This window comes from Crinia signifera, chromosome 3 (assembly GCF_055691185.1).
Source record: "Crinia signifera chromosome 3, ASM5569118v1, whole genome shotgun sequence".
NCBI classification, from domain to species: domain Eukaryota; kingdom Metazoa; phylum Chordata; class Amphibia; order Anura; family Myobatrachidae; genus Crinia; species Crinia signifera.
In genome coordinates this window covers 229,874,396-229,888,197 of record NC_139219.1, presented here as the reverse complement: position 1 = coordinate 229,888,197, position 13,802 = coordinate 229,874,396, and the positions used below count along the sequence as shown (strand labels likewise).

The window sequence follows — 13,802 nt, the reverse complement described above, 5'->3', positions numbered from 1 at the left end:
CGATGTGCATGGGACAGCATATTAGATCGGATGTCAGACACAACCGATTTGGGCCTGATCCGTTGAAATCGTATGGGGACCTTTACTCAGATGGAAAAAACTGTTAGATGGTTAGGTTTATGTGAAATGATCTGCAAATGCATCACCATGTGCAGTGCATTTGCAATTATGCAAAGGTCGTCTTTTTTTCCTGTCTGGGCTTCAACTGTCTGATTGCAGAGTTTTCGCTAATTGGCAATCCATTCTGAATTAGGCCCAATATTTCTTAGACACAATCCTGACTATACAGCTTTCATATTTCATGACATTGCGGCCCATTCCAAAGGTATCATTTAGTTAGTAACAATGTGGCCATAAGTCGGCACTATGCTAGAATGTACTGTATGTGGATATTCTATTTTCACAGCGGTATAACAGCTAGTATGTTTTAAGGAGACATACAAATATACAGATAACTGGGGAACAAAATAGCATTTGTCACCGTCCATTGTGCTTCACACACATCAGGTCTGATTCAGACTTGATCGCGGAGCTTCGAATCTCCGAGCCCAGCGATCAAGTGAACGCCGCCCTGCCAGAGTGTCTCCCCACCCCTGTGCACAGCTGCAAATGCATTTGCAGCTGTGCGATCAGGGGGAAATCCATGGTGGATGTTTGCATGATGTGCATCCTATAGCGCATAGCAGAGACACAGATTATTGGGTGTAACTGTACAGCTTCTGCTGGATTTGACATTACCATATTTTTGCACAGACGCTGCGTAAAGATTCACTGCACCATTCTGATTTAGGGGGGTTATGCAGACCGGATCGCTGTTGTGCAAATTTACAAGCCAGTCGACTATGGAATGACTGCATATGCATACGGATCATAGCCAAACATAGCTTGTGTCGACCTTCTGTCAATCTCGACTTATAGTATGTTGACCATTTTAAGGTGTCGACCTTAAAATAACCATTTGATGTCAGCTTCGTCCTCGATCACCCTGTCTCTGTCACAGAGCTGTGGTGGGTCAGACTCGCTCACACTTGCACAGACTGGGCAGCGGCTATCTGATTGCACAGCAGTGATCAGGTCTGAATCAGGCCTTAGGTCCATTGTTAGTACATGAGATATATATATATATTCACCAGTTGGCTGGCACTCTCATGTGCAAATGAATTGATTGCTGGGGTGACCTTCCATAAAGGGCCATAAGTTGGTCCAGTATAAATGTACAGTTTTTCAGCAGGAGTCACTCACCAGTCTAAGTTAAAATTAGTTTAATCAGGCAGCATGGCAGACAATTGTATGGTCGACGTTTCAGTCCACCTCTAGGACCTCTAGAGTATATATACATACATACATTTTCCAGATAGTGGCACTCACGTTCCTTAGATGAAAAGAGACAATGACTACTGTAAAGTCTTCAACGTTTCGGTTATTTCAATAACCGTCATCAGGATACATATAGTATAAAGTACCAGCCAATCAGTACCTAACTGTCATGTTATAGGCTGTTTGAAAAATTACAGTTAAGAGCTGGTTGGTTGGTAGATTCCTTTCCACTTTCTCTCTCCAAGGCTTAGTACAGAAACTTCTTGATTTAATTTATATTTGCAAGATGAAATGCCAGTGACACAGCATGGGAAATGCTAATGCGGTCCTTTTACTAGCCAGTATTCGTGTGACCACATTACTGGCACTGCACTCCTGTGCATGAGTAGTAAGATTGTGAGTGTGTATGAGGTCATTGGAAACTGAAATTGACGCCATTGGGGAAAATGCAGTTTTGTACCAGTATACAAGAATGCACATCTACATATGTTATGTGCTATATACTATGATCATTATGCACAGTAATATTACTGAACTAGGTGATTCATCGCGCCCTATGGGTGCTCTTTACACAGTCATAAGGGGCTCCGCCCCCTTAAACTGTGGACTTCTTTATTGCATGAAATATGGGTTGTATTATATGGAGGATATTCCGTATTGCTACTTTAGTTAGAGGTGACATATTTTAGATTAAAAGGGTGTGTGATTGTAAAGGGGGTGTAGCCTATTCCGTTGGTATGAACAGTGCTTAGAGAAAGATGTACATATAGTTATGAAGGAACTCTGTAGTAACGGGTGTGTAGTGGGTGTGTGCATGGGTGGCGTGGGTGGGGGAGTGGCGGGTGAAGGGGTACAGCATTTGTGTGCGGCTTAGGTGCAGGGTGGGTGTGGCTGTGGAAGAGGTGTATGCAAGTGCGCTGTGGGTAGGGGAGGGGTGGGTGCGGTGATGCTAGGGGTGCTGTGGGTGGGGGAGCTGTGAGTGTGGTGGGTGGGGTAGGGGCGTGTGTTTGCACACACCCCCCCCTACCCCCATTCCCCAGCAGGAGACTCTGTTATCTGTAGGAGGCCTGGGCCCGGCCGCTGCACCTCATCCTCCCTCCTGCAGGCTCCGTGACTCCAGTGGGGGCAGCTGTGGAGGATGGCAGTGACAATGATCACACAGCCAGCTCCGCGGATCGTGCTGGTCCCAATCGCTGAACCCCATCCTGTCTTCTGTGGCGGCTATGTAAGATAGCGGCAGCGCTATGCTGGACGAGGCCGCGCAGTGTCTCTGGGGAGGGAGTGGGAGCAGAGGGTAGGGGGGGGGGCGGCTTCTGATGATGAAGGTGGGGAGGGTCCACACTGAGATAGAAGGAGGTGGATGGAGTGGATGGAGAGCGGCACCTCAGCAGCAGCATTGCGTACTGTCTGAGGGAGAAAGCATTTATTCTGTGCGGGGTCAGAACTTTTGATATTTTTTATATATTAGCCCAGAACTGTCACTCCATGACTCCGCCCAGATCCCGCCCAGCATTATACATATTATACATACACTCACAGATTGACAGTTCTGGGCTATTATATAAGAGATTTGTTTATGTACAGTTTTTTATCTGGAAAATAAGAATTAAACAATACATTTTATTTAGCAGTTGGACTGCGGTGGTAATTATATGTGCAAAAGATGAAAATGAGGGACTGACCCTAGAATTATGCACATTTGGCAACTTGAGTATGCCAAATGTGAGGATGTGAGACACAGCAGGCCAATGGTACTGCAATCTCTGGCAAATCTATAAAGCTCGAAAAAAGGTATAAAAAAGTCCCAAGGCGCAGTCACGGAGTCCCTGCTGCCACAATATTGATGGAGATTCACTGCAGTTTTTTCTCTGTGAGACCAAATCTATAAAGCTGTTGCTAGATTTTAAAAGCTCTAATAAGTCTTCTGTGCATCTTACCACGTGTTTGAGAAGTGTTCATCCTGCAACCCAAGGACCACCCACCAACCAGACAATGTATGAAAGCCAACAATGTGTATAGAAAGATTATACTTATCTACTGTATTATTTTGGGTACTTGTGAGTTATCCGGGCGTCCGATTTTTTGATTGTATGCCTTAAGTTAAGGCATACAATCAGATGCGATGCGATGCGATATCGCATCGCATCGCATCGCATGCGACCACCGGATGCGATGACCCGATTTTTCCATAGGAATCAATGTTAAAATGATTCCTATGGAAAAAGGGGTCCTTTTCATACCCCTACTATCCAAGTGGGCATGGAGTTGGATATAAACCTGTGGCGAGCGTAGCGAGCCACCGAGCCCGAAGCGTGGCGAGCGAAGCGAGCCCCGCGAGGGGACGGTATTCCGTGTCCCCTCGCGGGGCTCGCTACGCTCGCCACGCTTCGGGCTCGGTGGCTCGCCACAGGTTTATATCAAACTCCATGCCCACTTGGATAGTAGGGGTATGAAAAGGACCCTTTTTCCCATTGAATTCCATGTTAAAATGGACTCAGTCCATTTTAACATTGATTCCTATGGAAAAATCGGGTCATCGCATCGCATCGCATCCGATGGTCGCATGCAATGCGATGCGATGTCCCGATCCGACCCGATTTAAAAATCGGACGCCCGGATAACTCACAAGTACCTTATTTTGATTACTAGGCTGATTAATTGCATCACATTGCTTTGCTGGGTAATTACCAAATGGAACTATAGGTTGATCTGCATTACTGACATAGTTTTTTTTATTTTTTACACATAATCAAACCCATTCCAATGGGATCACCTAGTATAGTGACTGTTTTGTGCCCACAAAATAACCAAAATTGCAGTGTGTGTGTGCCCATGCCATAATTTCATGGACTGAGGTATGTGTGGGGTAAAGTGGAAAATTACACATTTGAGGTTCGTCTAGAGTTAAATGGATTTGGCCACTGAACGCATAAAGAAAAATATGCATGCATATAGGATACGGTACACATTGAGTATCCCTTATCCAAATATCCGTTATCCCAATTATTCTGAAAACCAGTTTCCAGAATTATTATTTTTTTTGCTGAAAACCTACTGGGTACATCTGTAACTGGCACTACTAAGGACATGATATGTAACAGGCACTACTGGGGACATGATATGTAACTGGCAGTAGTGGGGACATGATATGTAACTGGCAGTAGTAGGGACATGATATGTAACTGGCACTACTGGGGAATGATATGTAACAGGCACTACTGGGGATATGATATGTAACAGGCACTACTGGGGACATGATATGTAACTGGCACTACTGGGGACATGATATGTAACTGGCAGTAGTGGGGACATTATATGTAACTGGCAGTAGTGGGGACATGATATGTAACTGGCACTACTGGGGAATGATATGTAACTGGCACTACTGGGGACATGATATGTAACTGGCACTACTGGGGACATGATATGTAACTGGCACTACTGGGGACATGATATGTTACTGGCACTACTGGGGATATGATATGTAACAGGCACTACTGGGGACATGATATGTAACTGGCACTACTGAGGACATGATATGTAACTGGCACTACTGGGGATATGATATGTAACTTGCACTAAATTACTTGGCATTCATATTCAGTGCCTCAATATAGGACACAAACTTTGTTTCATGTTTTAAAATCTTGTTTCATGTACAAATAAAATATACTTGTGTGTGTTTAATGTGTATATACAACATACATGCAAGATACCTCATTGAAATATAAAAATATTCCAAAATACAGAAAACCATTATCAAAAATGCTTCTGGTCCCGAGCATTTTGGATGAGGGATACACAACTTATACAAGCACATGCGTAGTACAGAAATGTGTATATTATGCAGTATATATAGTGTTCAACCCTAGATGAGGCACTTGATAGGTGCACTGTTTTGTACAGAGATATGAAACCGCCCACATACCCAGAAAACTGCTGAGGTCAAGTAAAAAGATACATTAGATCAACACTTTCTACACGTAGAGTAAATGCAGCTCAGAAACTGCCAGAATAGCATCGAGAAAAACCGTATCCGGTACACAGCCACCCCATTATTAAATGTGTGTTTTTTTTATTTTTTATATATTTATTAGAAACACATTAGATAATATGATCACAAACTGCCTGACCATTGAAATGAAGTAAAACAAATATAAGGTCCATGGACCTCTAAAACGAATATCATGAAGGAAACACCGTTTAAATACTTCTCAAATGGCAATCCCATCCAACTCATGTGCAGGATTCTCTAACATCCGCGCCCACACACCGCAGACATAATTATTGCATATGCACTAACATATGTGATAATTATTGCAAAGGACAGCTCTTGAGTTAAGAGCTGTCCTTTCCATTGTGGCCGGCGATGTGCAGCGGGTCCCGGCGGCTCCCCGCTCCCTCCCTTATCCAGCCGGGTGTGCTGCTGCGGCGGCGGCGGGCTCTCTTCCTCCTCCCTGCACCTGGAAGAGGATTCACGGTACTTGTTTAGTTTCACGGCAGCAGATATCGCATGCGATTTGCATACGATTTTCATGCAATTTGCATACGATTCGATGTGCGATGCGATTTACTGTATTACCTGTTCATAACCCCACTATCCACTATAGCATATAGTTGATTTTATATAGAAAGGCGAGTGCAGCAAGCCACCCAGCCTGCAGCGTGGCAAGCATAGCGAGCCCTGCGAGGGGACGTGGATTACTTTACATGTATTCCGTGGTGAGGGGACGCGTGAGGGGTCGGTGCAAGGCAGCAGGGGTCTGTGTGGGGCAGAGTAGGTGGCGTTAAGAAGCACATAATCTTCTATGTGGTATCGCCTGCCTTTGCTGGTGATCCCCCCCCCCCCCCTCGCAGCGAAAACCTGCATAACAAAATATGGTAAAAACCCTGATAACAGGGATTTTACTGCAGTTTTCATTTCGAGAATCCCGCCCACTGTCTTTTATGCTGTAGGTAGCTTTAACTACTACTATATACAGGTTACTCAGTGTAATTAAATATTCTGTACCAAGATTCCAAACTGTATGGTCAAAATATAGAAATGGCACAGGAGGAGATGCATCAAAGCTAGGAAGGAGACAAAACACCAACCAATCAGCTCCTATCATTTTTCAAACACACCCTGTAGAATGGGAGTTGGTAGTTGATTGGTAGCCTTTGTATCTTTCCACTTTATCTCTCCCTAAGCTTTCATATATCTCCCTCTCAGTCTTAATTTATTGTGAGCCCCACCCTTAAGGGCTACATTAACCCTTTGAGCGCCAAGTGAATATGTCAAAATAGGATTAAAAATTGCCAATTAAACATTTTTATTCATCATTATGACCTGTAAAGATTAACTGATATAGGAAATATATTTTTTTTACACAACATTATTTTTATTTAAATTTGTATAACAAATGTGACAGACGCTGGTGTTTTTAGTGGATATTTTGCGCATCTATCACAGATGTTGGCACACAAAGGGTTAAGTATATGCCGTTTCCTGCAGTCCAGCCTTGTGAGTGTTCTACAAACAAGGTGCCTTTTAACACGATCATTTCCAGATTTTTCATTTTGAAAGGAGAAATACAGTATGTTATAGGATAAAAGCTTCATTTTTGTATAAAGAACTTGGCTCTGTATAACACTCTACAGCATATGAAGTAGACAAGCTGCATTTTGTCCTGGAGACACTTTGTGAACAGCCAAAATGTTGTCTACTTCTTGTAGGAGGATTTCCTGACAAACATTTTCATGTGGTCTCAATATTGTGTGTTACATGCATTGTATCTTTCCAAGCATAACGTCATCTTAATGGGAATTAGTCCAGAGCAGCTCTTCCAGGTCTGAAATCTCGACACTTCTACATCACATGTGGGGTATGGATGGATTTGGCTCCTCTGCATATATTAATGTAAATGTTACATTACAAGCTGTGTGTGGAGAAAGATTAATCTCTTACATTTAACTTTTATTTTTTGAACGAATAGCATGATCGGAAAATATATAAAGGTTGAGTATCCCTTATCCAAATATCCGTTATCCAAATTATTCCAAAAACCATACATTCCAGAAAGTGATAAAAAAAATTTTTTTTCTTGCTAACAGCACTACTGGGGACATGATATGTAACTGGCACTACTGGGGACATGATATGTAACTGGCACTACTGGGGACATGATATGCAACTGGCACTACTGGGGACATCTGTAACAGCACTTCTGGGGACATGATATGTAACTGGCACTATATATGTGCAAGAAAATGATTGCTTGACATTCAATTCAGTACCTGAGATAGTACATAAACTTTGTTTTATGTTTTGAAACCTTGTTTTATGCACAAATAAAATATATTTGTGTGTATTTCATGTGTTTGTTGTGTTTGTACAACATAAATGCAAGATACTTCAAAATACATCATTGAAATCTAAAAATATTCAGAAATACAGAACAATCCATTATCCAAAATTCTTCTGGTCCCGAGCATTTTGGATAAGGGATACTCAACCTGTATTTCCAAATCTATGATCTAGCAGAAGACTTATCCCAAATGCTCTTGTTACTGTGTTATAAAGAACAAGTGAATACAGAAAGACATGATGATGAATGGGGAGGTTCCTAAAACAATAATATATGTACATACCTATGCTCAATACAACAGTAATTCAAACTTAACAGTTGGTAAATTTAAGAAATTAAACAGTAATTCAAAGCTGAACACCTTAAAATAAGATTCAGTAAGGACTTACTATGTACCATGCAAGAAATACTGGTTTCATTTATGTATTTCCACAGTGAACATATTAGAGGCTTCTTGTAAAACAATACAATATAGAGTACAGTTAGAACATTGCTGAAGTGTACAGATTTTGTTATTGTTATGCTATCAGCATGATGAAATCCAGATGTCACCTACCCTGGTTGTGGAGTCGGCTGGAGTGGGTGCTCTGTGTTGCAGATGTATAGACTGAGAGAACTTTTGCTCCCCACCCTCTATATAAAGCTTCTACATCTGTGAATCAGCAGAGGGGGATGTGTCAACAGGTTGAAAATTCAGTTTTTCCAGAAGCTGAAAGTCATGGTACTTCTGCAATTTCTACTTTGCTTGCTTAACTGAAATAGGATTTTCCAATTATTATATTAGTAATCTCTGTAAGTAAAAATCAAGTTGATATCTTCAGAAACTCATTTCAGTGAATGCACTAGAAGAAAGATTTCTTCCTGTTGCTGCATTTTCTCCTTGTGGGAATAATGAGTTGTATTCAGAGTTACGACCATGAAAGGGGGCAGGGCACTGGGAATTTCTAGGAATGTTATAAAGAACTGCTACACTGAGCTTCTGGATAAAAAGGAAAATTCTGATGATCCGGTCAGTTGAAATGAATGAAAGTGTTTCAGAATGTTTTCTTATTATTGACAAGCAAATCGAGGCATTGCCTCACAGTCACGCTCTGAGTCTGTACACAGGACTGTGTTATCTTTCTGCTTTTGAATAACTGTACATTCTCAAAGCCTACTATAACGGTTTGACACAGTAAGCCACCGCTTCCTGGCGGGTTGGAGAGTATTTTTTTCTGTCCTCTGACCGATTGTAAGTCAATTCTGGTCAGCTCTTTCCGCAGGTGCTTATAGGGCATGATTCAGAACTGATTGTTGCTGTGCGAATTTGCAGAGGCCTGCGATCCTATAGTCACCATCCAGACAAGAGCGAAAACCCACCCTGTGCAAGTGTGCAAATTATTGTCAGACAACTGCAAATCCATGTGTAAGTGTGCGGAATTCTGACCCTTCCATAACTCTGCAACAGAGACAGGCTGATCGAAGTCAGAGCTGAAGTCACAATGGGCTGCACATAAGATATACGTGCAGCCTCATATGTGCAGCCGCCAGCGGCACATCACAAGTGTTTTTAAAGCACCCACGATGTATACTAGGTGTGTGCCAGCGGTGCCACACCTCTCTGCAGGGAAGCGCCAGGCAGGAGAGGCTGCCCCCACCCCCCACTCTGCATCCCTAGTGGACTGCAGGCTAGACAAAAAAATAGATACAAAAGGTGGCCGGTCACTGATTAGCTGAGAGAGCTCTCTTAGCTAATCAGCAGTCTCCATTCTTTCAAAAAGATTTTGTTCTTTTAAATGATCCGATCCCCCACCTGCAGCTCCTTGGGAGTTTTACATGCTATAAATGGCATATGATTTTTTGCATGTAAAAATGGCACATTAAGTGCCACCTCATCACTGAGCTCTCCCGGGGAGCTGCTGGGGGAGCTCAAGGGGAACTGGGTGAGACTTTGAGGTCACATTTAAAGTTATGTGATATTACAGTGAGGTTACACAGAGGCCTTCTGAGTCACGGGCATGTGTGTAATGTAATGTTGTGTAAGTTTTGTTTTGTGGTTACCAGCCTCCTCACACATTTCATTGTGCCACCCTTTTTAAGGAGCTTTTTTCCTTTGTGCAGCACCTAAAAAAATAACATAAATGACTCCAGTTTAATGTTTTTTCATTGACCTATTGCTGAACATGCATCATTAAGGATACTGAGCACTGTCATTACATATGTGCTAATGGACCTGCCTAGATAACTAAACAGTTTCTTGTTCTAGAGTGCACACTACACAGACTTGCAATTGTCCCTTGCTCTGCTAGGGTGGCTCACACTCATTACTCAAATATGTTTACAGGCAACATAATTAAAATGCAAAATACAATTAAATAATGATATTTCTGTAACATTATTTTGTCCATATAGAGGTAGAAAAATTAACAGTTGGCACTGATTCTGGTTGGTACAGTTAAAAGGGGGACATTTGTTTAGTTGCATTAGGGTGCCTTAGTGATGTTGGTTTGTACAAGTGCGCTACAAGGCTTCCAAGAAGGACTTTAGACCTGCTCGCTACATAGATTACACTCCCTGCCTAGCGAGCGGGTAAGCTGAGCCCGGATGAATGCCCCCCCCCCCCCCCCCCACCGCCACCAGCTACACCCGCATCTACTCGCTAGCATGCAAGGGGATGTGTCCATGTGTCCAAGATCACATCCCCTCGCATGCTGTCGAAGGGAGGAGAAAGGATTCGATGGTCGGCGACCCGGTGTCCGCCCCCATCAGAGTGAGTGGCTCGACGAGTGTGAAACGACCCGAAGCGATTCGCTACCAGGGTTTGTACATACACATAGACACGCATGTGCATGCGTAAACCGCCAAACATCAGGGAAGAGTCCGAATTCGGGCCACGACCGGAAGGGGGTTTGAATTGTCCCCCAAGTGGAGACTTGTTTCAGCTCTTCTTCATAGCTAGTATAATTGATTGGAGACCATTCCTGCATCTCTTGGGGTGTTCCTGGGCCATTTTTGCCTTAAATGACTCTCTTGACGTAATAAAAACCTGTTATAATGGCAGAGTAGGTGAAGCTGCAGCAGGTGTAGCAGTTTCGTTTCCAAGGATAATATGAACGGGTCCTAGACCATTTTATGATAAACAAGGTATCTTCCTTTATGATATTTCTCTCCATCACAACTCATTCAGATTCTGTAATATAGTTACCAGAATAGTTATTTCCTGCTGTGTACAGCACGTGACAGTAGCAGTCACCATCATCACATTTCTCAAACTTACTTACAAAGTCCTCACCCAATGCTCTTCTATTTACATCTCTGATCTTATCCCCCCGCACACACCTGTCTCTCCTCCAAACTGATTACATCCTTCCACTCTTCAAAGATTTTGCCATGCTGATCCCTACCACTGGAACTCTCTACCATACTAAACCTTCTAACAGGCTCTCAAGACCTACTTCCTTATTAAAGCCTTTCAGCTACATACTAACATTGGGTTAGCAGGAAGAGACAGCGAACAAGGAGCGTGAAGCATTGGGCTTCCCACCGAGTAACCAGTGAGTGGGGGTACGCTTATCTATCCTTTCTGCCAGCAAATTGTAAAAAAGATACCTTTATGGGATTATAACATATATTATCTAAGTGAGTAGAGGTACGCCCCTGAAGTAGACTTCGCGACAAAGTATAGAAGTCGGGAGAAAATCTATTCCTCAGTCAACACTTTGAACTTTACTATTTAGGATTCACCTGTGTTGAATTCCATTTTGTTTATACATTGTACGTTTTCTTCATTTCATGCTTCTTGTGAGAGATATACGAAAACGCATGGATCTCGCACCTTAAAAGAATTCCGTCAAGGGACCGATACTTTTACCTCCCTCCCATTGAGACACATGAAAGGGAAGTAATTTTTTTGACCTTACACTTGTGCACATTGATTTTGTTCACTTTCACGATATTTTTGTATTTAATCTTAGCGCTGTGCACTGTTTCTGGACCTTAAAAACCATTGTTTCCATTTGTTCAACTCCAAGGACCTTTTTGGTGTAGGTCCTATTAAGTTCCGGGAACCACTCATAGCTGCTTTTAGCGCAAAATTTCAGTTACACACAAAATTTGTTTTGTATTGGGCTTCACGCTCCTTGTTCGCTGTCCCTTCCTGCTGTGTCACCCTTGTCTGTCTATCCCTCCAGTTTTGGACTTTTGCTTCTCTCACTTATACCATTCTCCTCTCCCCACTGCCTACAATGTCATCAAACCCTGCAGCAATCTTTATTGGAATCTGGATGGTAGGTCGACAAATGTCTACTTCAATAATGCTACACTTTATGGTTGACATTGTGAAAATGATGACACAAGCAAATGGTCAACGCTGCTATGGTTGACAGAAGAAAAGGTTGACATGAGTTTATGGGGGATTTTTTTGTTTTATTTACTTTTTCATACCTTACCATCCATATGGACTCCAACTGGCAAAGGTAAAGAGTGTCAATCGCAGCAATAGAGGAGCAAGGCACCTGGTCCAAAACATGATGAGCTAAGAGGTACACTAATCGTGGTCCATATACTCACGTCTCGTCATTCATACCAAAAGAGGAAAAAACAATGTCAGCATTTTCATGTTCTGTACTGTAAGGGGCTTATTCAATTGTCCCTGATAACGTGTCACAAAACAAGTGTTATTATTATGACTTTTGCTTCAAACAATTCAATTATAAGCCCTTTTTAGTGGAAAAAGACATAAACTTACTGAAAGTTCCCGGACCTTTATGTTTTCATAAGAAGAAATATGGCTGACAGTGCTGGTTATCATGGATTTAGCTTCCCCTGCCTCAAGCAGGTGAAACAAAATCCCCAATAACTGGCAGCAATGGGGGCAAGTGAATTGCTCCATGTGATTATCTGTGATAAATGACCATGTAGAATTGAAGTTTTTCTTGTTTTGTTCATACTGTTTCTAAGGAGCTGCAGACACTTTGCAATATAAATAAAGAATAATAATAATGATACACAATATGCACGCTCTCCTTTTTCAACCTATTCTATTTGGAAAAAGGCAAAAACATGTTACCTGTGATATATTATGCAGTGAAAAGTACAGGTGAAAATAGGTAGATGTACCCCCCAAAAAATAGGATAACAGTATAGTATATATAAGTATATTAGAGGGCATAATGGGGGACTTAATATGTTAAAACACTGAAAAAACACTGTAAGATTATTGCTTTCATAAAATTTGGGGTACATAAAAATGGATATATATTTGGGTCAATTAAAGGCACTTTTAAAAACTTTGCAAAAGCAGCTGATTACTGTACTTCCACCTGCAGGCCTAAAAACACTTGTCCCACTCATAAAACACCCCAGTAAAACTGTCCCATACCTGGTACCTATATTTTCAGCATTTTGCACTTTTTCACCCCAAAACTGATGTCTCATTATTGGCCTATTAAAATAATTATAAACATCAAAGTGCCTAATTAGAGTGGTGACCAAGGAGTTCTAAATAACCCCAACATTTTTACACCAAAATAGAGATTCTCAACAACTTTTCACCAGCGTGGAGTAGGTGAAGAGAATTCACGATAAACCCTATGGAGTATTATTGCATGTGAATAATAGGAGAGCTGCGATAAAGCGGTACATGGAAAAAGAGGCATTTTTGCTATTGTTACCACGAATAAAATGGGTTATCGCCACTAAAAGCATATATCCCCCAGAGTAACAATGACTACCATAAAATACAAGATATACTTATTGCTAAATATGCTGCACCTTACCTGTTGAAGATCTCATCTTTTTCGCCAACCACAGCAGCATTCAGAAGTAGCTCTTGCCAAGGCTGGAAGAGGCATCATGAGAAAGGTGAAACAGGCTGTGCAGCCTATTGCTGCAGTGTGCATGGCCACTGGTAAATGAGAACATTTATCCTTCTGATTGCCCTCCCTCCCAGCTCTCTGCTTCCACTACCTCTCTTGTTCTACTGTAAAGTAAAATACTTGATCCCACCTGGAATCATAGCTCCGTCTCCCTGTGCTTGCGCTCCATTCTCGTCCATTGCCCCCTACATGTGTTGGTTAGGGTATAAAGAGTTGACAGCAATTAGGTTGACATGCACAAGTCAAGATGAACATAGGCAAAAGATCGACATGGACATTTTTT

At 42.1% G+C, this 13,802-nt stretch overlaps 1 protein-coding gene across 1 annotated transcript in view; it reads right to left on the bottom strand.

The window, feature by feature from the left end:
- LOC146062973 (uncharacterized) overlaps positions 1-8,709 on the bottom strand; it is a 98,498-nt gene extending 89,789 nt beyond the window's left edge. Inside the window, exon 1 of the mRNA XM_083174982.1 lies at positions 8,221-8,709. The gene's annotated coding sequence lies outside the window, so the exon portion shown is untranslated. The remainder of the gene's footprint in view (positions 1-8,220) is intronic.
- Between the last annotated feature and the right edge of the window lie 5,093 nt (positions 8,710-13,802).